Genomic DNA, 23439 nt, shown 5'->3' on the forward strand with positions numbered 1-23439 from the left:
GATAAAAATCAGGTAGCAACTGAATGTGTCAAAAAAACAAAAGAAAGAATATAAGGTGAGAGATCAGATGATAAAGCAAGAAATGTGGAAACTGCATAATTGTAGTAGCAAATATAGAAAACTCTTGGAACAACCTCATGTTGATCAGCATCAAACATAGGAATTGTTACAGAGAGGTAAGTTTAAACCAAAAGACGAAAGGTTAATATTGGCAGCTCAAGATAACAGACTACGTACATGTTTGGTTTACAAAGTCCAATGAACATGTGGAAGAAACAGGTAAATGTAGATTTTCGAAAACAGAACTGGAAATAGTTGCACATCGTTTTGCTGGTTGTGACATACTAATGGCAGAACTGTATACTGAAAGGCATAATAATGTAGCAAGACTGTTGCATTGGGGATTGTGCAAACATTATAATATTGAAGTAGCTGAAAAACACTGGAAACATGAGCCACAAAGCATCATAGAAAATGGTGAAGTTTATATCACATGGGATCACTCATTACCAACAGTTCAAAAAATAGACGCAAGAAAACCAGATATAGTAGTCCATGAAGAGAAGACAAAAGTAGCACTGATTACTGAAATTGCTACACCCAGTGACTACAGTGTCTTACGTACAGAGAGACACAAAGTCATAAAGTACCAGGATTTGCAGGCAGAAACAAGGGCAATGTGGAAGAAAGATACCCAGATAGTTCCAGTAGTAGCAGGGGCAATGGGTCTTATAAAAAAGAATTTACAATCATACTTCGATATGTTACTGATTCATGTAACTCTGTATGAATTGCAGAAGGAGCCACATTGTGGGTGCTGTGAAGAGCACTTCTGACTAACATCAAAGATTGAAACAATACCAATTTTATGAATTTTAATTATACCTTGACTTAGGAATGTGGGGTCCATTCCTGTCATGATATTAGAAACGCAAAAGACTTGGAGAAATTAAAAGAGAGGTGACAGTGAATTTACTAATTATATAATGATACATGGAGATGACAATCCCTTGTAAAGAGTCAGGTGGGGGAGATAAGTGGCGAGTACTGTCATTGCTGTGATTTAGGTCACAAAGCACAATCTATGCTCGACACAGGCAAATTATCATAAGTCCACCCAAGGGAGTTTACACTCAGCCTAGCAGCGAAACTCTGGATAAAAAGTGCTCATAGGTAGGGAGGGGGATGAATCTTTATTCTAATGCATCAGGTTATATCCAGTAACACAATAAGGGGGTGAAGACTTGTGTCATGGTGCCTGCTTTAAGTACTGACTTCTCTTGCTGATGCTAGGTAGGGGGTTCTACTCTCACTGCAGTCAGTCAATGTATGTGTGTGTGTGTGTGTGTGTATCCTACTATCAGCAAAACAGTCCAATGGAGTACAGATATTTTGACATTCATACATGTCTACACATCAGTTTCATACAGGCCTCCCAACACCTTCTCTCTCACATCCAATGTGGATGGCATCCACTATAAATTGTCCAGCAGCAATGTAAAGGTCAGACTTGTACTATGGCATTTGCATTAAGTACTAAGTTCTCTAGGTGTTGTAAATAGTTAGATTGGGGTTCTAATCTCAGTGCAGTCAACTGGTGATTGTGTGCATAGTCAGAACAGCACGAGTATGTATCCTACTGTCAGCAACTTCCAAGGAGAAGAAATATTGACAGTTGTACATGCCAAAACATCACTTTCATACAGGCTTCACAACATCTTCTCACACTGCTGATGTCATCAGCTATAAAGTTTTGTCTGACACTTTGAAAGACAGACATGCGATTTGGTGCTTGCGGTAAGTACTGTGATCTGCAGAAAGTTATGTAGAGGTTCTAGTCTTGTTTGTGGGAACATTCAGCAATCGATATGGTGACAATTTTAGAATGGCATGCAAGTCCACAGTTATGTCAGACACCCCTCAGAATATCTTCTTGTAACATATACATCACATATAACATGCACTCTAACAGTAATCAAGACAAACTTGTGCTGTGGAAGTAACATTAATACTGTGTTTTCAAACTTCTTTACATAGATATATAGGGGTTCTAATTTGACAGCAGGCAACCTGAGTATGTATACATGCAAATATTACTTTTGAGACAATTCTACATAGAGATGTGACTCCACATTCATGTCAGACACTCCTCCAGACATTTCTTTTCAGTATACAATGATTCTATCATACTCCATAAAGTGCAATGACAGACATATGTGGTGGTGCTGGAGTTGCACTATATGGAAGTTATCTTCTATACCTACTCAGGTGTAATGTTCATATCAGGCCCAGTCTACTGCTGTGTGGCTGGTGGTCCATTATTGTCATTATATGATCTTGTGAATCACTTTTCATTTCACTACCACTTAGGACAACCTTTAATGTAGCCCCATGCATCAACCATCCTCTTTTTTCCCTCTGGTCACGTGACATCTTTACTGCAAAGGTGTGGAGGATGTCCTAATGTCAAATATGCATATACACCTTATGAAATAAGTTCTTCCATGAGCCTCTGCAAGCCATCTCCAGACTGCTGCATGTGTGATTGCTCATTATGTCATGGTGTGGTGCACATGTCCCATATTATCAGTGGTGGTATGTAATGCAATCCAACAAATACACACATACGCACATAGTTCAAAACACCACCCCTGGTTGAGTGATCCCTGGGGTACACTGCTCGTTACTGGTCTAGTGCTTGAAGTGGCATCCCCTATTTTGATTAAGTGGGTTCTATCAGTGAGCCAGTTTGCTACCCATCTGATAACATATGGATTGATGCCTAGTTGAGAGGATTTGTCTATTATGCCTGAGTGGGGAATAGTGTCAAAGGCTTTGTCTGGGACTGATCTGACTTGCGACAAAGAAGTTCTGTGGGTGGTGCACGCGTACATTTCTTTTATGACCAATGTCTGTTGGTGGCCTATGTCAGATGTACCATGCACCCTAGGTAGTAAAAGAGAATGATATACTGGCCGACGTGGGGTCATCACCTTGGCAGGCAACTCCCTTATGTCAGGAATACTGCAACAGATAAATAGAAGGATATCAACTCACTTCCCAAAAATACATTCCCAATTACCTTTTTCTGTTACATTGGAATGTCTGTCAACGTATGCATAAACCTAAACATGGCAGGCACATAACCTACATTCCTGGCACTATTCTTATGTCTTTAGACAACAGTAGAGGGTTAGAATATTTTCCCCCTTCAAATGCAGGATTCTTCTGGAAGCACAAAAAAAAGTCTTTGAAGGGCTAGACATGGCCACGATACAAACTGAAACAATTGTGTGAAAAGAGGGCAAATTATATGGAAATGAAAACTAGGTTGATGAAATGGTACAAAATGTTAATGTAATTATTACTGTACCCGTAACAGAGAGTGAGTGCACAAATGATTACCTTTATATCTTAGAAGATGAAGTAGGGAAACTAACAAGTTGATTACTGGCCAAAAAGCAATGTGGTAGATGATACTGATTTATTGCATTACTTTCTTATGTTTCATGACCATTATTTTGATTTAAAACAAGAGTTCTGGCAAAAGGATTCAACTTTACAAGTCCACTTTGGGATCATTGTGTCATCTTTCTGAAAGGAAAGGTTTATTGTTCTCTTAACTACTGGATATGGAAATCCACTGGTAGCTGCCCATTAAGAAAAATAAAAATAAAACTAGACTTTTGTTTACCGTGATGTTGGCCTATTTCTACAGTGGTTAAAAAGAATGCTGTTTTGGAAGTCCATGGAATACTTAATCTCCAGAACTATTTGCCTCCCAGACATAAGTTGTTTACAAAGCTAAGATGCAGATTTTATCCACTCCAATTTATGTCAGTGGCTGAAATGATGCCATCAAAAATATTTTGTTAAATGTTTAGTGAATCTAATCAGTTCACTGAGATGAGTAATATTTGAGTAATAATTGATTCCTGTATGCCTACAGTATGTGTACACGATCCGTATTCAAGAACATCCCTACCACATTTTTTGTTGCAATCTGTTCACACAGAATCTACCTCAATATTTAAGGCTGCAAGAAAATCAGTAGGAAAACTGAAATTAGGCGTACAAAGGTGGGATTTAATGCTTGTGTTGTCTGTTCACTCAGAATGGTATACACTTAGTGTAGAGTTAATGAATCTGGCCTAGAAGTAAGACTGATAAAGAGCCTACTAAAATGATGACGTATTATATAATCTGCAGCTACCTACCTTCTTTGTGATCAGTACTTGATGGCTTGCTAGAAGAGAGAAACTTGTATGTCTATTTTATTTTACTTTACCTGCATTGTATTATGGCTTGGTAAAAGGCCCCCATACCTGCATTGTACTATGACTTGGTATAAGGCACCCACAACAGTTTAAAAGATTTGATGTTATTTAGTTTCTGAATTACTAAAATGTCACTTGGCGAAACTTCAAGAATTATAGAATGTTTAAAAAAAGAATTACAGAGCATTTGTTTATTTCTGTATAATTTTGTCATTTTGAGACATACTTTTAAAGTTGTGCTCACTTTATTATACTCTGTAGTATAAGCACCACTGCATCATATTGTATAAAATGTACATTTGTGTAGCATTTGTTCTGGTAAGAAAGACTACAAAAAGTCATTGAAATACAGTCAGTTCATGCTCAGAATAACTAATCGGTTTTAACATTATTTAAGTATATTTCTAAAATCAAAATATAATCAGCTGCAAAGCTATGTTTGACATAAAAGTACTGATTTTTACCAGATGTGAAATTTGTAGACAAGGTACACTCTGCACAGAACTATGTTTCAAGGAAATGTAGGAAAAAGAACTCACATTTCAGAAACAGCTGAACAACAGTAGCAGATCGGTATGTTATTGTGTCCCAAGCAGACAGCTGGTGCACAATAGATATGCAAATAATAATGACAAGAATGAACACTACAACAATCCTCTGAGATTGCTATACTGTGTACTAAAGATATCTCAAGCAGGAACTAAATTTATATTTACAGAGCTGCATTAGCAGAAGGAAGTATATTGTGCTACAAAGGAAGAACAAATTGAAGGCACGCACTCACCGCTGCAACATATTAAAAAACAGTAACTCACATCAGTGTCATTTGTGTACTATATACCACCAACTCTGTCATTAGAGCACAGCAGTAGCCTAACTTCTGCCATGGTTACTGATAATTACATACACACACACACACACACACACACACATACACACAGATTATTGAAATATTTTGCATACCCTCTGTGTAAAACTGCTACTTGAAAAGATGAATATGAACCTATAACATGGAAAGACATGCTTGTTTGTGGAAATCAGTCACATTCCATAAAGTCCACATGAACAAAAATGGTCCAGAATATGATACACAAAGAAATTCCTACTTCAAATGGTAGCAGGTGTGATCTATGCTTTTCCAGTCACCCACATGTCACTGCAGGCATTACTGTACTACAGAAATTAATGTGCTGCCTGCTGTGCATCTTAAATACCATCAGGACTCAGTATACAGTGCTGATACAAGAAAGAGCACACTGTAGTCCTACCACACACCCTCACACTATACCCCCCAGGATACACTGTACAGTACTGGTGCAGGAAGGTTTACACCACTGCTCTACCATTCACCCTCACACTATAGCCTCAGGGCACACTGTACAGTACTGGTACAGGAAGGTGCACACTGCTGCCCTACCATGCACCCTCACGCTATACTCCTCAGGATACATTGTCCAGTACTGGTACAAGAAAGTGCACACAGCTGCCCTACAATGTATCCTGATACTATACACCTCAGAACACACTGTTTGGTACTGCAACAAGAAAGTGCACACAGCTGCCTTACAATGTAACCTCACACTACTGCCTCAGGACACACTGTACAGTGGTGTACAGGAAGGCACGCACAGCTGCCCTACAAAATACCCTCACACTATACCATCAGGACACATTGTCCAGTACTGCTTCAAGAAGGTGCACACAGCTGCCCTACAATGTACACTCACAAGATATACCTCAGGACACAATGTTGAGAACTGGTAGCTACCCTAATCTGCACCCTCACACTATAATCTAAGGGCACACTGTGCAGTACTTCTGCAGGAAGGAGCACACTGCTGCCCTACCATGTACCCTCATGCTATTCCCCCAGGGTACACTGTACAGTACTGGTACAGGAAAATGCAACTGCTGCCCTACCATGCACTTCAGTCTATACCCTCAGGACACACTATCCAGAACTGGTACAGGAAGGTGAACACAGTTGCCCTACCCTGCCCCCTCACACTATACTCCTAGGACACACTGTACAGCACTGCTGTAGGCAGGTGCACACTCCTGCCCTACCATGCACCCTCACAATATACTCTCAGGGCACATTGTACAGTACTGGTACAGGAAGGTCTACACCTCTGCACTAACATGCACCCTCACACTTTACCCTAAGGGCAAAGTGTACAGTACTGGTACAGGAAGGTGCACACTGCTACTCTACAATGCAATGTCACACTACACTGACAGGACTCACTGTACAGTACTGGTACAGGGAGATCTACACCGCTACCCTACCAGGCACCCTCAAACTATACCCTCATGATACACTTTACAGAACTGGTATAGGAAGGTGCACACTGCAGCCCTACCATGCACTCTCACACTATACTACTCAGGGCACACTGTACAGTACTGTTACAGGAAGGTGCACACTGCTGCCTTACCATGTATCCTCACACTATACCCCCAGGGCACGCTGTACAGTACTGGTACAGGAAAGTGCACACTGCTGCACTACTATGCACTGTCACACTATATCCTCAAGATACCCTGTATATGCTGTACAGTACTGGAACAGGAAGGTGCACACTACTGTGCTCATATGTACTGTCACACTATACTTCCAGGACACACTGTGCAGTATGGGTAATGGAAGGTGCACACTGCTGCACTACCATGCACCCTCACACTATACCCTCAGGGCACTCTATACAGTACTGGTACAGGAATGTGCACTCGGCTGCCCTATCATATACCCTCACACTATACCCATAGGGCACATTGTACAGTACTGACATTGGAAGGTGCACACTGCAGTCCTACCATACACCCTCAAACTACACCCCAGGACACACTGTATAGTAATGGTACAGGAAGGTCTAAACCGCTGCTCTACTATGCACCCTCGCACTGTACCTCCAGAACACACTGTACACCACAGGTATAGGAAGGTGCACAATGCAGCCCTACCATCCACTTTCACACTATACCACTCAGGTCACACTGTACATTATTCGTACAGGAAGGTGCACACTACTGCCTTACCATGAACCCTCACACTATTCCCCCAGGACACACTGTACAGTACTGGTACAAGAAAATGCACACTGCTGCCCTACCATGCACCCTCAGTCTATAACCTCAGGACACAATGTCAAAAACTGGTACAGGAAGATGTACAACTCTGTCCTACTATGCACCCTCACACTGTACCTCAGGGCACACTGTACAGTAATGGCATGGGAAGGTGCACACTGCAGCCCTACCCTGCACTCACTATACCCCAGGATACACTGTACAGTACTGCTACTGGAAGGTGCACACTGCTGCTCTACTATGCACAGTCACACTATACCCTCAGGGCACACAGTTTAATACTGGTATAGGAAGGTGCATACTGCAGCCTTACCATGCACTCTAACACAATACTTTCAGGACACACTGTACAGTACTGGTACAGGAAGGTCTACACCTCTGCATTACTATACACCCTCACACTTTACCCTCTGGGCATACTATACAGTACTGATACAGAAAGGTGCATACTGCTGCACTATCATCCACCATCACACTGTACCTCCCAAGGCACACTGTAGAGTGCTGGTACAGAAAGGAGCACACTGCAGTCCTACCATGCACCTCACACTATATGCTCAGGACACACTGTACTGGTACATCATGGTCCATACTGCTCCCCTACCAAACACCCTGACACTATACCCTAAGGGCACAATGCACAGTATTGGTAAAGGAAGGTGCACACTGCTTCCCTACCATGCACCCTCTCACTATACCCCCAGGACACACTGAAAGTACTGGTACAGGAAAGTGCACACCACTGCACTACTAGGCACTGTCATAGTATGCCGCCAGGACACACTGTACACACTATACAGTAATGTTACAGGAAGGTGCACACTGCAGCCCTATCATGTACTCTCACACTATACCCTCAGGGCACTTTGTATAGTACTGGTATTGGAACGTGCACAGTGAAGAGTTACCATGCACCCTGACACTATACCTTCAGGGCACACTGTACAGTAATGGTACAGTAAGGTGCACACTGCTGCACTAAGATGCACCCTCACACTATACCCTCAGGGCACACTGTACAGTACTGGTACTGGAAGGTGCACACTGCAGTCCTACCATACACCCTCAAACTGTAAACCAGGACACACAGTACAGTAATGGTACAGGAAGGTCTACACCACTGCTGTACCATGCACCCTTACACTATACCTTCAGAACAAACTGCTGCCCTACCATGCACCCTCACTCTGTACTTTTAAGGCACATTGCTGGTATAGGAAGGTGCACACTGCTGCCCTACCATCCACCCTTGCAATTTACCCTCAGGACACACTGTACACTACTGCTACAGGAAGGTGAAACTGCTGCCCCCCACTCTCACACTATACTCTCAGGGCACACTGTACAGTACTGGTACAGGAAAGTGCAAACTGCTGTCCTACTACGCATTGTACAGGAAAGTGCACACTGCTGCCCTTCCATGCACCCTCACACTATACCCCTCAGGGCACACTGTACAGTACTGGTACAAGAAGGTGTATACTCTTTCCCTACCATGCACCATAACACTATACCCTCAGGACACACTGTACAGCACTGGTACAGGAAGGTGCACACTGCTGCCCTACCATGCACCCTCAGACTCGCCATCCTCAAGGCACACTGCAGAGTGCTGGTACAGGAAGGTGAACACTGTGATCCTATCATGCACCATCACACTATACCACCAGGATACACTGGACAGTACTGGCACATCAAGGTGCACACTGATCCCTTACATGCACCCTCACACTATACCCTCTGGACACTGTCTACAGTACTGGTACAGGAAGGTGCACACTGCTGTCCTACTATGCCCTCTCCCACTATACCCCATGACACACTGTAAAGCACTGGTATAGGAAGGTGCACACTGCTGCCCTACTATGCGCGGTCACACTATACCACCAGGACACACTTTACAGTACTGGTACAGGAAGGTGCACACTGCTGCCCTACCATGCACTCTCATAAAGCTCAAATGGCTTAGTGTTTAAGTGCTGTGACTATTGTGTACTGGTTCCTGGGTTCAAGACCTGCAAGGGGTATTTATTTTATTTTTATTTTATTTATTTTATTTTACATTTGTTGACCGGGCTAGTCTGGCTGGATACATGTCCATTTTCAGCAGAGGCCCGAGGAGAAAAGCTCCACTATAAGCTAAGAAAAATTACAATAAGATATAAATTTAATTATTCTAAGATATAACTACAATCAGAGAAAATAGAAAACATTGGAGTGAGGATAAATTCAAGAAAATCAAGTTAAAAATACGCAGATAATTAAATATCACATAATTGTGCAGAAAGTATATACTTAAAGACTAACAGTAAAAGGAATAGAACTAATGTAGTGCAGAGATGAAAAAGAGTGGAGGAGACACAGGTTAGTCAGGTGTACTACAGGAACAAAGCCAATGATTTTGGAAGTATTGTTTAATTTTCTGTTTGAAAAGTGGCAAGGATGTAGTCAAAGTTATGTCACAAGGTATTTGGCTTGTATTTACCAGGCTGTGGATGTTGATTCATTACTGGGACTAAGCAGAAATTCCTTAAGATTCCAATAGCAGAATAAGTATTTCTTACACTTATTTCACTGAATTGCGCTTCTGTAACACTTATAATTGTACTATACAGTTAATCTACAACATTTTGCACTGTTATAAAGCTTTTTTACTGTTTCACTGCATTTATGTACTGTTTTATACTGTTTTAACTGTATTTTTCATTGCTAGATACTGTTTCATTACTCTAATTGCATGTTTACTGAATTACTTAACTGTAAACTGCTTTTTCATACTGAGAGTTGTATTTTCTGTTTGTGAGTCCTCTATCCGTGCTTTACTGTACATTTTTTTGAGGTTTCTGTGTTCTAGTCAGGTATCATATAACTGATTTGTTTGCAGTTAAAAGCATTCTCTAGAATATTCTTGTTCCTTTATCTGTTTAAAACTTTCATTCAGTGGCTACAGCTAGTAGCTGTAATAGTGTGCATTACTATAATTGCATTTTTATTGAATTACTAAACTGTGAACTGCTTTTTCATACTTAGACTTGTATTTTCTGTTTGCGAGTGCTCGTTCTGTGCATTTATCATGAGGTTTCTGTATTCTACTCAGGTAGCATAATCTTGAGGCCTGGTAGTTTTGTTTGAGTTTCCTGTGTTTCTGAAAGCCATTTTCAGCTGATAGTGTGTTGTCTTCATTATTACTGAGAGTAACAGGGCTACCTGACCTTCTGTAACACGAGTGACTGGGTAACAGCAGGGGCTAATAGGACTGAGTAGTATTGATTCTTCCATCCTTTCTGGTATATAAACCATTTCTGCAAAGGGCTGTGTTTGTATTTAATAGGCTGTGGATGTTGATTCATTACTGGGACTAAGCAGAAATTCCTTAAGATTCGAAGAACAGAATAAGTATTTCTTACACTTATTTCATTGACTTGCACTTCTGTAATGCTTATAATTGTGCTATACAGTTAATCTACTACATGTTGCACTGTTATAAAGCTTTATTTACTGTTTCACTGCATTTATGTACTGTTTTATACTGTTTTAACTGTATTTTTAATTGCTAGATACTGTTTCATTACTCTAATTGCATGCTTATTGAATTACTTAACTGTAAACTGCTTTTTCATACTGAGAGTTGTATTTTCTGTTTGTGAGTCTTCTATCAATGTTTTTCTGTGCATTTTTTTTTTTTGAGATTTCTGTGTTCTAGTCAGGTATCATATACCTGATTTGTTTGCAGTTAAAAGCATTCTCTAGAGGCTCCTTTAGCTGTTTAAAACTTTCATTTAGTGGCTACATCTAGTAGCTGTAATAGTTTTCCACCCCCCCCCATTGTTGTCTTGTTGTTATACTTGGTGGCTTTGCAGTTGCCCACCCATACTGTATATTTGATCTGGGACACTCCTCTCAGTCTGGTGTCATTAGCTCATTCTACCTAATAGAGAGAGAATGTTTCAGAAGGCCAACCCACTTAGATTCTTAACCTTGAATGTGCACACTGCTGCCCTACCATGTACTCTGACACTATACCCTCAGAGCACACTGTGCAGTACCGATACAGGAAAGTGCACACCGCTGTCCTACTATGCACTGTCAAACTATATCCCCAGGACACACTGTACATCATTTAACTATGGCCTAGCCACATGAAATATTTGATTTATCAGCTGCCATAATGGCTTATTTTGGTCCATCTTTTTAAAAATTTTTAATCAGTTATATAAGTGAACACATTTTTATAATTCTTTTTTTTTTTCAGAAAACTCTCGAGCAGTTACCATATGAATGATGCTGCTTTCCGCAATACTTAAACTGGATAGTGTCTTTACAGAACAGCGGCACCATGCCTTTTTTTTCTTTATTATAGATCTTTTATTATGCTGTTTATTGAACTCATGTGTCTTACTTACTTATGCATAAAATAGCTTAGATTCACCAAGGCAAAATAAAGTTGCCACCTGCCTTTCCTAGTTAAAACCAATTCACCTTTTATTCCATTTTTTCTCCCTCTATACTAAACAGTGCTAAGTCACCCATTACAATTTTGCAACTGCCAAACGCAAAGCCCTTCCTCATTATATGAGAGAGAGTATAAAAGCTATATCCATTACTTTGTTGTAGAACAGTATTATCACCGTTTTTCTTTCACCTCCATTCCTACCAACCATGGAATCACTGCAACTACTTTCATTTGCATCTCACTATTGTGATGATGACAATCTGTGGCCAGACTGTCATATAGGCAGACATGACAGATATTTGTTTTCGAGCCGAGCTCCTCCCCTGGGAAAAGGGAAAATATGACTCATGTCAATAAGGAAGACCTCTAAACTTTCATGTGCATGTTTTTGTACGCCTCTCAGTGAAGGCTACCACATTTATGCCTTGGTGAGCCAAATGTACACACCAAGCATCATTGCCCCTTTTCTGAGACTATGTGGCATAAGATGGCACCAGTTATCCCTCTGCTCCCCGTGCAGGCACATCTACCCACCCCATGGCAGGTCCAATAGGTGTCTGGACAGCTAATCAAACAAGGGTCCATCTGGGTTGTAGTAAGGGCTTTATCCCTGTACCCCAGGGGTACTGGCATTTATCACTATTTTTGCTAAAGGTTTACTAGCCACTCAGCAGTGTAAACATTAATTCTAGGTGATTTGGTTACACTGAGTAATACAGATACGATACTCTGATTCCATGAAGAAATGGAGAAAATGAGACTGATGGTGATGATGATTACAAGATGTAGCAAAAACAGTAAAGGGCAGTCTACTAATAACATGCTTAATCCCTATGTTTTAAACATCTTTACTGCACTCAACACAAGAAAAACATCTGCATCTTTGAATTACTTTAAAGAAATCATTACAATGGAAACTTATAACAAATGATAACAATTAACAAGCACAGCTAGTAATGCTAAATTCTAATCTTCTCCGCTGCAACTTCTTTTTACACCCATTCCCAAATTATAACAGCTAACACTAAAATATAAACATCAACTCAAAAAATTAGAAAATAAACAAAAAACGTAACTTTTAACAATACCCATAATAATAGCCTGTCTGCTGTGGTAGTCAAGAAATAATTTTATACATGGAGAACAGTATGCTGGTTATCACTACCTGGAAGAATAAAAGTGACCACAATGTGTAAATAGTTGTGTAACTAATGTTTATGACAGTGTTATAAAGAGACTATTTTAAATACAGTGATGTTTTTTTAAACTAAGTGATTCTCTAAAGTGTTTCTGTAATGATGCACCTGTTTCTTTGAGAAGAGAGAGAGAGATACCTAGCCTTTTAGTGAGCCCAAGCTTTTTAATGGTCTATTAAAAACAATATAAAAAGAGGGCTGAGAAAAGCCCAGTAAGGCAACATTTGCCCTGTATAGAAGGGAGCTTGGTGTCCAGAAAAAAAAAAGTCTGGAAGAGAGAATCAATAACAGCGAAGGAAGACCTTGAAGAAAAACCTGGAAGTGTTTTCTTCCAGAGATAGCTATCACGAAAGACTGGTTATCATCCAAGTAAAACTGCGTTAAAGGTACTTTGCCATGCATTTAGTTAAACCATAAGTTTTTAGTAGTAGTAATACTATGCCTGGATGAATGTACCTTATTTTTGTGTATAACAAACTAAATTATTTTTTTTTTTGTATAAAAACAGGTAGACTCAGCTGCTTCAGTCTTCCACAAAGGTGGACTGTGGCATGCATTTGGTGCAAGCTATTAATGATAAAAGTCCTGAGACTACACCTACTGCACCCAACATAAGTGCAGTTTCTCCAAAAAAAAGAGAGAGAGAGACTATAGAGGCATGCTGGGAATTTTTTTTGAGTACGTCTGTGTTGTGCCAAGATGTTCACAGTAGAACACTTACTACAGACCATAGCAGCTGCTGCTGAAGGAATGGTCACAGTAGGTAAGCTGATGATTACCCAAAGACAGTGATACTATTAAAACAATTTACATGAGAGGAGGACATTTAGGCGTATCTTATAAATGTCAAGCAATATACCCAGTCAGGAGGTGTGGGACTGAGCTGACTGAAACAGGATCATATCAGCCCAGTAAACTGGAAAACTACTGACAACCTTCATGAATGTGGAAGAGACTCAATATTAGGACTGCAGTAAACTTGAAGTCATAAAAGATTCACTTAGAGCTGGTGTAACTTTAGAGACACAAGTTTAAAATTATCATAGATGAACATTTTCTCATACAAAATTAGAATCACAATTATGCACCTTAAAGCATACTATTGACTGATGGTAAGAAATGGAAGGTCAATATAACCAGAATAAAGTTATATAAATAATAGCAAATGACAAAGATGTGGGGACCCAGGCAGATGGTAATCTCTCCTTTGACAATCATATTGCCGAAGTAGTTAGGAAATCCTTCTATGTGGCCCATCTAATTACTAAGGGGTTCGCATCTAGAAATAAAGAGGTAATAGTGCCTCTCTACTCGTCACTCATCAGACCCATCATAGAGTACAATGCCCCATTTGGGATGTACCTCACAAGACACTTCCAACAGCTGAAAAGACCACAAAAGCACCTCACCAAGAGGATTACTGGCCTCAAACATATGTCCTATGCAGACCGACTGAAAAAACTCCGGCTGTACTCTGTGACATATCGCTTACTCAGAGGTGATCTCTGCCACAAAGCCATGTCCAACTCAGAATTGATGGACATGCTCCACCTAAAGAAATCCAAGTCACTGCAAGCCACGTGCTCTAGTGAGCTAAACCTCGCCACAACAATAAATAGAACATGCTGGAGGGATAGATTCCTGTCACAGAGACTCCCCATGCTTTGGAACAAAATTCCTAACTACATTAGGCAGAGACCCTCACTAACACTCTTCAAGAGAAGCCTTGACGAGTGGATGGGTAACAGAAAATACACCCCTGGGATCACTTCATTGGCTCTGCTTGACAGAGGCTCAGTTAATTAATCAATGGGGCAGCGAAAGCCGACACACTCTGGCTAGGCTTATAAATGCCCTCGGGCAGATAGCCTAGTACCTACCTATGAACCTAATATTTTACAAAGCAGATGCGTGAAAGTGACTCAGACTTTTAAAGTATTGCTATCCTAGTAGAAAGACTGATATACCATGAAACTATAATATAAATTTGAGCAGTCTGGATCTGCAGTAAAACATATGATAACAATAAAGAGATGTGTCAGAATATACCTCTGCCAGAGCAACCTGCAAGAACAAAACCAGTAGAAGGAAGGGACTTGCACAATAAAATATTGCATCTTAAAAGTGTTGGAGATTAGGGATTATAGGTGTTATTCAAGACAGAAGGGTTGCAAAGCAGGGAGCCAAAGTGACTAACAGAACTGAATAGATGGGAACACATATAGTATTCTAAGGAAATAAAGTTAAAAAGCATGAAAATGTACCCCTGTTCAACAGTTGAATCAGAACCATAACTCCTGCAGGTTTAAGCAATCCCTCATATTCACACCTCAGGAAATTGTGAAGTTCATAACTCTCTATAGCTTGCTGTCAGGGACTTTGGACACCTCTCACTGTCACTTGATATCAGTTTAGTCTTCCTTACTTTCCAAACACATAGTGGCCTCTGTTCTAGAAAACCCAGTTTACTATCTAACAGAGGAAACAAAAAGTGTTTCCTTCTTACCACCCATTTTGTTAGATATGGCAACACCAAGTGTTGTCCATATTAAATAATAAAAAAAAAAATACTTAGCAAAACGAATCAATATTGTCGTTGCTAATCTGAGCTGCATAAATATATGCCTACATCAAGACAATTGCAACCAATCACCTCCTTCTTAAGAATTTAGTTGTTGAATCCCACTCTGGACTTAGCACCATCCCATACAAAGTTTATTACCACATTTCTACTTGCTATTAATAAACAAAATATCCACAAATTCCTTCAGGAAAACTATGGAACACAAATAAAACAAAAACAATAAAAAATACAGCACCTGATATAGTTCCATCTCCTCAATTTCCTGTTTGTCAATCTTTTTCCTTAAAAGATATAGTGATTTAAAGAAAAGCTTAAGAACAGACTTTTCCAAAGTAGTGTCCAACTATATTGCCAAATATAAGTTAAACTCTGTTTACTATAAAAATGGCTAAGAGTCTCACTGCCATCAGTGAAGGACTATAGTTTACTTGTAGTGCTCTTGTTTTAGTCCAAGTAATTTTATGCCTTAAGATCTTACCAAACTTATCCAGCATTTAACAATACACCTCAATATCCTTCTTATGCTCTGACAGCTAAATCAAAGAATTTTCCACAAACAGTGATACTTTATTTATTCAGAACCTACCATACATGTCTTCAGATTTAATGTTTTCATCATAGCTGCAAAGGGTTGTAAATACAGTGCAATCAAAATGGGGAAAATAGACATCTCTGTTCAGTTACCTTTGACAATAAAAAAGATGATATTCCTATATGTATCCTAACTCTTGCTCCAGACACCGTATTAATAGCTTATGCAAAATTAGGAGATCATTATGTATTCTAAATGCTATGTACCAACTTTAGATAACACAATTTCACTCTTATCTTTATGCACGTGAAGTTAAATTTAACAATGTCTCACTTTGCTCATGTGCCACATTTATCAATATTCTTATTTTCAGTGTTATCAAATGTCTATATTTCATCTACATATCCACACTGATAATCATTTACTAAATAAAAACAATAAAAAAATAATACCAAATGGCAAAGGTCTGTTATCAGTTGATATGCAGAAAATATCCAATGCCTTTCTAATGAAGAAGTCCAGTAACTAACAATACGCTCTAACAGAGGATGGTCTAATAACATTAGTAAATACTCTTTCATTTCCTAACAAAAATACATACCCAGTAGTAATATTAATCTTATCTATTATTCATAAAAATAAGTATACCGCATTCCTTTTACTTTATATCAGAAATGGAAGTAAAATCCATTGCTCTCATATATATTTCCATAAACCTGTCCATCTATGGCATACAGTGTACCCTAAACCCTCCTTTAACTTCTGACCCATTTGTTAATGAGCAATACCTTGTTGAAAAGCTATCAGCTTTCTTATCATTCTGCAAAATTTTAGTTTTATATGCACTATAAATCGAAGTGCAACTCCCATATAACTTTTGCATCCTAGAATAAGTAACTCCCATATAACCTACATCCTGTGTAACATTGACTTTTATCTAACAGAACATTCTGTACTTCCTATGTATGTTTTTGAATTTAATAAAGACACACCTGTTGCCCTTGAACCATAAATGAAAAAGATACTCCCCTTAACCATCAGTCCTTCAGCAACGTATCATGCTTCTCATCATTTTTATTTAATCAATTAATTAGTTAATTAATTTATTAACAGGGTTAGTCACACTAGGCTAGTAGCCTCTTTTCAGAGGAGATCCAAGGTGGTATTTATATTACTAGGGGAAATTTGGCCAGGACATCAGGGAACGTATGATGAAATATCTTATCTGAGATGGAGAAAAAGTTTAATTTTTGTTATTAACTATATTTGTTTTTTACACTAGGTTAGCAATGGATAGAAATTTTGGTTTGATGCAGTTTTAGGTCATTGATGGTTAGGAATGTTTTGTTTAAGGATAAATGATCCTGGCAAACTGGAACATTATTGTTGCTGTAGGGAGGATTACACACAGGTGTGCAAAAGTAGCAAGAAAATATATCAAAATAAATAATAAATTAAATAAAATAGTATATTTCTGCATCATGTTATTAATATGTAGGCTTTTAAGTTGTGTAAGAATGACATTGTCAGCTTTATTTCCATGTCCACCACATCTTCCCAATGCCCTAAAATACAACTGGAAGTAAATTCACCAACCTCTTCCTTCTCTGAAATACATTTAAACTTCTGAACTTCTCATTCCATTTGAGTTACCACCCCTCACCACACACACACACACACACACACACACACACACACACACACACACACACACACTGGGTGTTTCTGGTATCTTCCTCCAGTTTTTACCACTCTCTATAAATACTACTCTGCAATAGAATGCCGAGTTACCCCATTCAGTTAATAAAATGCAAAATCCCAATTATTACAAATGATAATTTACCCAGAAACTACAAATAAAGGCAAAGTGATGAGGCAGACCTGGAATACCTCCTGGTTTCCTTTCTAACTCTCACAAGATGGGCAAGGTGCAAACTCTCTCCATCCCTTTTTATTTTTGTTTTTTTTTTTCTACTTCATTCTTTCTGGCTTACCTGAGTGTTCCTGCCATCACTGGGCCTACCAGCCTGTCCTATGGCCTGCACATTGTCTCTGTTCTATGTCTAGGGGGTGATTTGGAACCTGAGAGCATTCTGTGGGGTCATATCATTGACCGTTTCCAACAGGGGATTTTTATTTATGACCTACTTCTTGATTCCCCCCTCCCTGCATTTGCCTGCCATGTCTGAGGGCTGCTCCCATCTACAGTCCATGCCTCCCTGAAGGGAAGGTACAAACAACTGCCCCTCATTGACATGGGCTCTCCCAGCCATAGCCTCAGGACAGAGTATGTTGCAAACTCTTTATGCATGTAAGCATTCTTAGATCCACCCTTCATCTTTCAGCACTACAATGTCTAAATGTAATGTGACATTGTCAGCAGAATAATGGTACCATAGCAAGACAGTTTTCTACATTTACAGGATACAAGTAATTCTAGAAATCTACCTCAATATCTCTTCCTAGCTTGCAGTGAACATGCATATTTCCAAATCACTGAGGATAGCACAATGAGATTCATATGCTTTAGTCTACTTTTCTAAATAATTTAGTAAGATGTACTAATATGGACGTCAGACATATTTTATTTGTTAACCAGGTGAGCCCAGGCCTCTTTTCAGGAACTCTGGTCTGGTTAAAATTCTTTTGAAATGGCTGCCAGAACAGATACCAACATGAGTAAATCTCTCTGTATACTTGCACTTTTTTTTAATGTAATCTGATTACAGTGTTATTTTAGGTTTATACTTTTGCCTGCAGTCTGATTGCAGTTTTTTTCTTAGAATTTGTAAAAGTTCCAGTTGAAGGCAGATGTCCGGTCTTTTCTTTTTTTTTTTTTTTATTCTGCGAGTCTAAGGGGAGACTAAAGACTTTGTAAATTGTGGGATGAGCTGCAAACTAGTCTTTGTATTTAAAGTAACACTGAAATTTAGTTCAAAGCTCTTTTGCGACAGCTGCCTTAAACTTGATATTATTGGTTTGTTTACTTTTGTTGTTTTTATTTTTTGCTGTTTTATTTGTGCTGCTGTTTGATTCTCAGAAGTTTACATCAAGATAAAAAGCAGTATTTGTCATTGTAAACCTATAGGAGATTGTCAGTTATGAGAACAACTTGAAACTAGTCTTTGCATTTAAAAAGATCACCATTTAAATCACATGACTATGAACAACCAATAATAAAAAGATCCCAATGAATTCAGTGTAAAACTTGTTCTTAACTTAAAGCTACAAAACTTAAATAGTTAAAAAGTAACACGATGTGTGATAAAAAAAAATATCAAAAATGCAATCAATAAAAAATGCATATTGATTAAAATCTATAAAAATAGTCTCTGCGCTTGCAGAAAACATTTGTTTATGCTTTCATTAAGTGCGGGAAAATGGTCAGCTTAGAGTTTAACCTGCCATCTGGATTAACAACATTTCAACTTTACATTGACATTACCAGTGAACAGTCATGTACTAACAGAGTCAAGAACAAAAAAAACTTTGAAGTCTTGGGCAGAGAGTGACAAGCTTGGCTAAAGCATTATTGTAGTCCTTTTTTCTAATAAGCAATATATGTTCGTATATTCTATGAGATAATCACCTGACAGTCTTAGTGTAGAAACTAGGGCAAGACTCACACAGGGCCAGATGCACTACACAAGTAGATTTACATTTGTATCTTTCATGTGTCCAAATGTCTTAATTTAGTGATTTGAAATGTATGAAGGTAGAATTGCAGATAAATCTGCACTGTCTACAGTTACCGCACTTGAAAGTCCCCACTTTGACCAGTTTCTTTGGTTGTGTTCTTATGTTACTTTCAAGGTGAGACTTCAAATTGAATGGTTTCTTGTACATGAAAAGTGGCCGCTCTCCAATAATCTTAGTCAATTCTGCATTGCCCAAGATGATTTTCCAATTATCTGTGATAATAGTTCTGATCAGCACCATATCTTTTGAGATAGGAATAGGAAAAGCTCTTCTGAATTATTCTTCTCCAGTGATTGAAGGGGAAGAAGTGCTGCTATTGACTATTGAAAGTCTACCAGCGCTGTTTGACAAAAAGACGTATGTACACTCCTGCTTTAAATAACACACTGCATGTTTTTAATCATTTATGAGAAGAAGCCTTCAGAGATAAACACCAAGCCAACACACTACAACCTTACCAGTTTAGAAATATCAGCTCTCAAAGAATTGCCTGGCAATCCATCAATTTTTGTTATGAGAGCTGATAAGGGTGGGATGATTGTGATCATGAACAATGACTACTACAACCAGGCAATTTTAAGATCAATAGCCAATACAAACTGCTGCAAGAAAGTCACTGAGGACGCTATTAAAAAACTTTTTTCACAGGTGGACAGTAACCTTTGCAGCATATTCAGTCAGGGTGAACTTGACTTTGACATGTACTCTTTTCTGCTTGTGAAGTTTCCGCAGATTGCCTGTTTCTTTTTGTTATCCCAAAGATACACAAAGATCGAGTTAACCCACCTTTTCGAGAAATTTCCGCTGCTGTTCTTTCCAAAAAAGAACCTATTTCCATCTTTTTAGATCACATCCTTAACCCAGTTGTCCAGGAATCCAAACACTATTTATGCAATTCTTGGCACCTATTGGAGTTGTTAAAAGATTTTTCCAGTGTTGATGAATGATTTTTCTTAGCATCCCTAGGTGGAGTGTCATTATACAAGACATTGACGTTGATTTTGGAAGAGAATGCCTCGGTGAGTACACATCTTTGAACAACAGCAAGATCAACATGATTTGTATACTGCTTGATTTAGTACTAGACAATCATTTTTTTTAATACTACAAGCAGATAACAGGTGTTGCCATGGGGGCAAGCGTGGCCCCTGTTTTCACAAACACAGTTATCGCATGTGGGAACAGAAACACCTGAAGACCGACCCTTTGTCCAGCAACAACCTATTTTACTGCAGGTACATTGATAACCTCTTTATCCCTTGGAAGGGCACCTCAGAAGAATTTTCAACTATTGCTGGTCATCTTAACGAAAATACTGAATTCTTGGAATTTAAAAGAATAAAAGTGCTAAAAGTACTTGTAGTGTCTTTGTCTTGTTGTTTTTTTAAGTAAAATTTACATTCTTTTGTTTGCTCATCTTGCTTCTAATTCACTTTGGAGAGTTTATTCTTTGCATTTAAGTTAACAAAAAAAGAAAAAAAAAACATTTTGATCTAGTTACTCTTGAAACAACTGCCAGAACAGACAGCTGTGTGAGGCAATTTGTCTTCTTCCACCTAATCCTTCTTGTTCCTGTTATATTCTTAAACCTACCCCTTTACCTCCCACCCCAGTTCCTGTCATGTCACACATTTGTGTAAATGTAACTTCAATCTCTCACCCTACTCATTTTTCATTTGTTTCTAAAAGTGACTACAGCAAAACTATACTGCAAAGACCCTTCTCCTAAAATCAATAAGCTTAATTTATCATTTAATTCATATATTTATATTAATTACACACATACTCCAGTAAGCACAACTTTAACAATTTTTGCAATTTATTAAAAAAAAAAAACAGTATAAGCTTTTTAAAAAAGTATCAGCACCTAGAATTATCCTATAAAGAAGCAGTAAACAAATACAAGAAAATACACACAATATGTTTAAAAAGATATTTTATTACAAAACTTAGTATGTAGTAACCCACTGACAAAATTAACAGAACACAAATTTAATTTTTGTTAAATTATAACTTACTTCAGGTTAGATGCAGCGATGAAATAACTTTTGACTTAACAGATTATGAATAATGGTATGACCAACTGAGAACTGGGGACCTAAATGATCGACAGGTCATTTAAGCAAAAGTCTTAATCAAAAACTACCTTATTAACCCTGGATGAAGTTGGGGGAGGACAGTAAGACTCCCCACACCCCATTCAGTGAGATTTGCCCTATAATTAGTTTCTTCCTGTACTTTGTATTTGGGCCACCCCTTTTTGAATAACTACATTCCTTCTCTTTTTTTCTTCCAACATGCCTTCAACACATTACCCATGTAGTATACTTTCTACATATAGTCTCTTCTGTTTATATAAAATATAATAACTACACATTGTATTTATTATGCTATACCATGTTTAGCATTGTAAACCTCTGCTTTCATCTCATCTCTTATAAATGCATCGTAAATCTTACCTCTGTCATCATACTATGCTTTTACACATGGGCTGAGTCTGAAAAAGTCCTCAATGGAACAGTATTCTACCCCGGTTAATAAATCTAAGTAAGTAAATAAATTAATGAATAAATAAAACATTTCTTATGTGGCACAACTTCAGAAGAAATTTTGATGAAATGATCCATCAATTGGGAGTTATAAGACTATACAAATCCAGAGATTGAGTTATTGCATCTCAGGCATCCTATGATCTAACTTATGATCACAAGAAAAACATGTTTATATTGACAACACAGCAAAGACAAGTCTAACTAAATTAAACTGCTAGCAGCAACCTATGTTGTGAAAACCCATGCACACCTACCACCACATAAGAAGAGATTTTGAAGACTATAACTTATAAAGACATGCATCTGGAGCGTTTCTCCCCAGGCCTCCACTGAAACGTTTCTTTGTTCCAATTCGAACTTTCCCGGTAAACAAATGTTAAATGAATAAATAAATAAAAATACAAAAGCCTGACATGTACTTTAAAAATAAACCAAAAAAAAGCATACAGCTTCATACACTAATATATTATAAAGAGTTTTCACAGACTACATTAAATTACACATACACAGTCACCATATTATGGCAGCAACGAGAATCAGATTTGTGTATATATATATATATATATATATATATATATATATATTTATAGATAGAGATAGATACATATGTACATAGACATAAAAAATACCTGTGGTTAAATCTGATCCAAGCCAGACTCAAAAGCCAATAAGGCAGACACTGCATCCTAGCATATTAGACATTGCTGACTCCACTGTACATAAAAGACATACACATACCAACTTCTTTACCAGGAATCTGTGGAAGATGTCATGTTTACCTGGAGTTAAAATTATGGGCATTTCAACCAAAAACCTACACAGATCATCTGGCACCCTGTGTAATTCCCCAGACTTGCAAATACCAACTCAAAGTTCAGGAACAAAAAAAATTAAAATTATTTTGCAGTACTGAAGATAAAAAAAAAAAACCTGTAGCAACCTACTTACTGCAAATGTAACAAGAAGTTTGCTGCAGTTAAACTACCAGGTATGATTCCAAATGTGGTGTTGGCCTTCATACTACCATCTCAACAAAACTGCCAGTTACACCCACAA

The sequence above is a fragment of the Protopterus annectens genome, chromosome 4.part0, assembly GCF_019279795.1.
Source record: "Protopterus annectens isolate FY-2018-M chromosome 4.part0, PAN1.0, whole genome shotgun sequence".
Taxonomy (NCBI): domain Eukaryota; kingdom Metazoa; phylum Chordata; order Ceratodontiformes; family Protopteridae; genus Protopterus; species Protopterus annectens.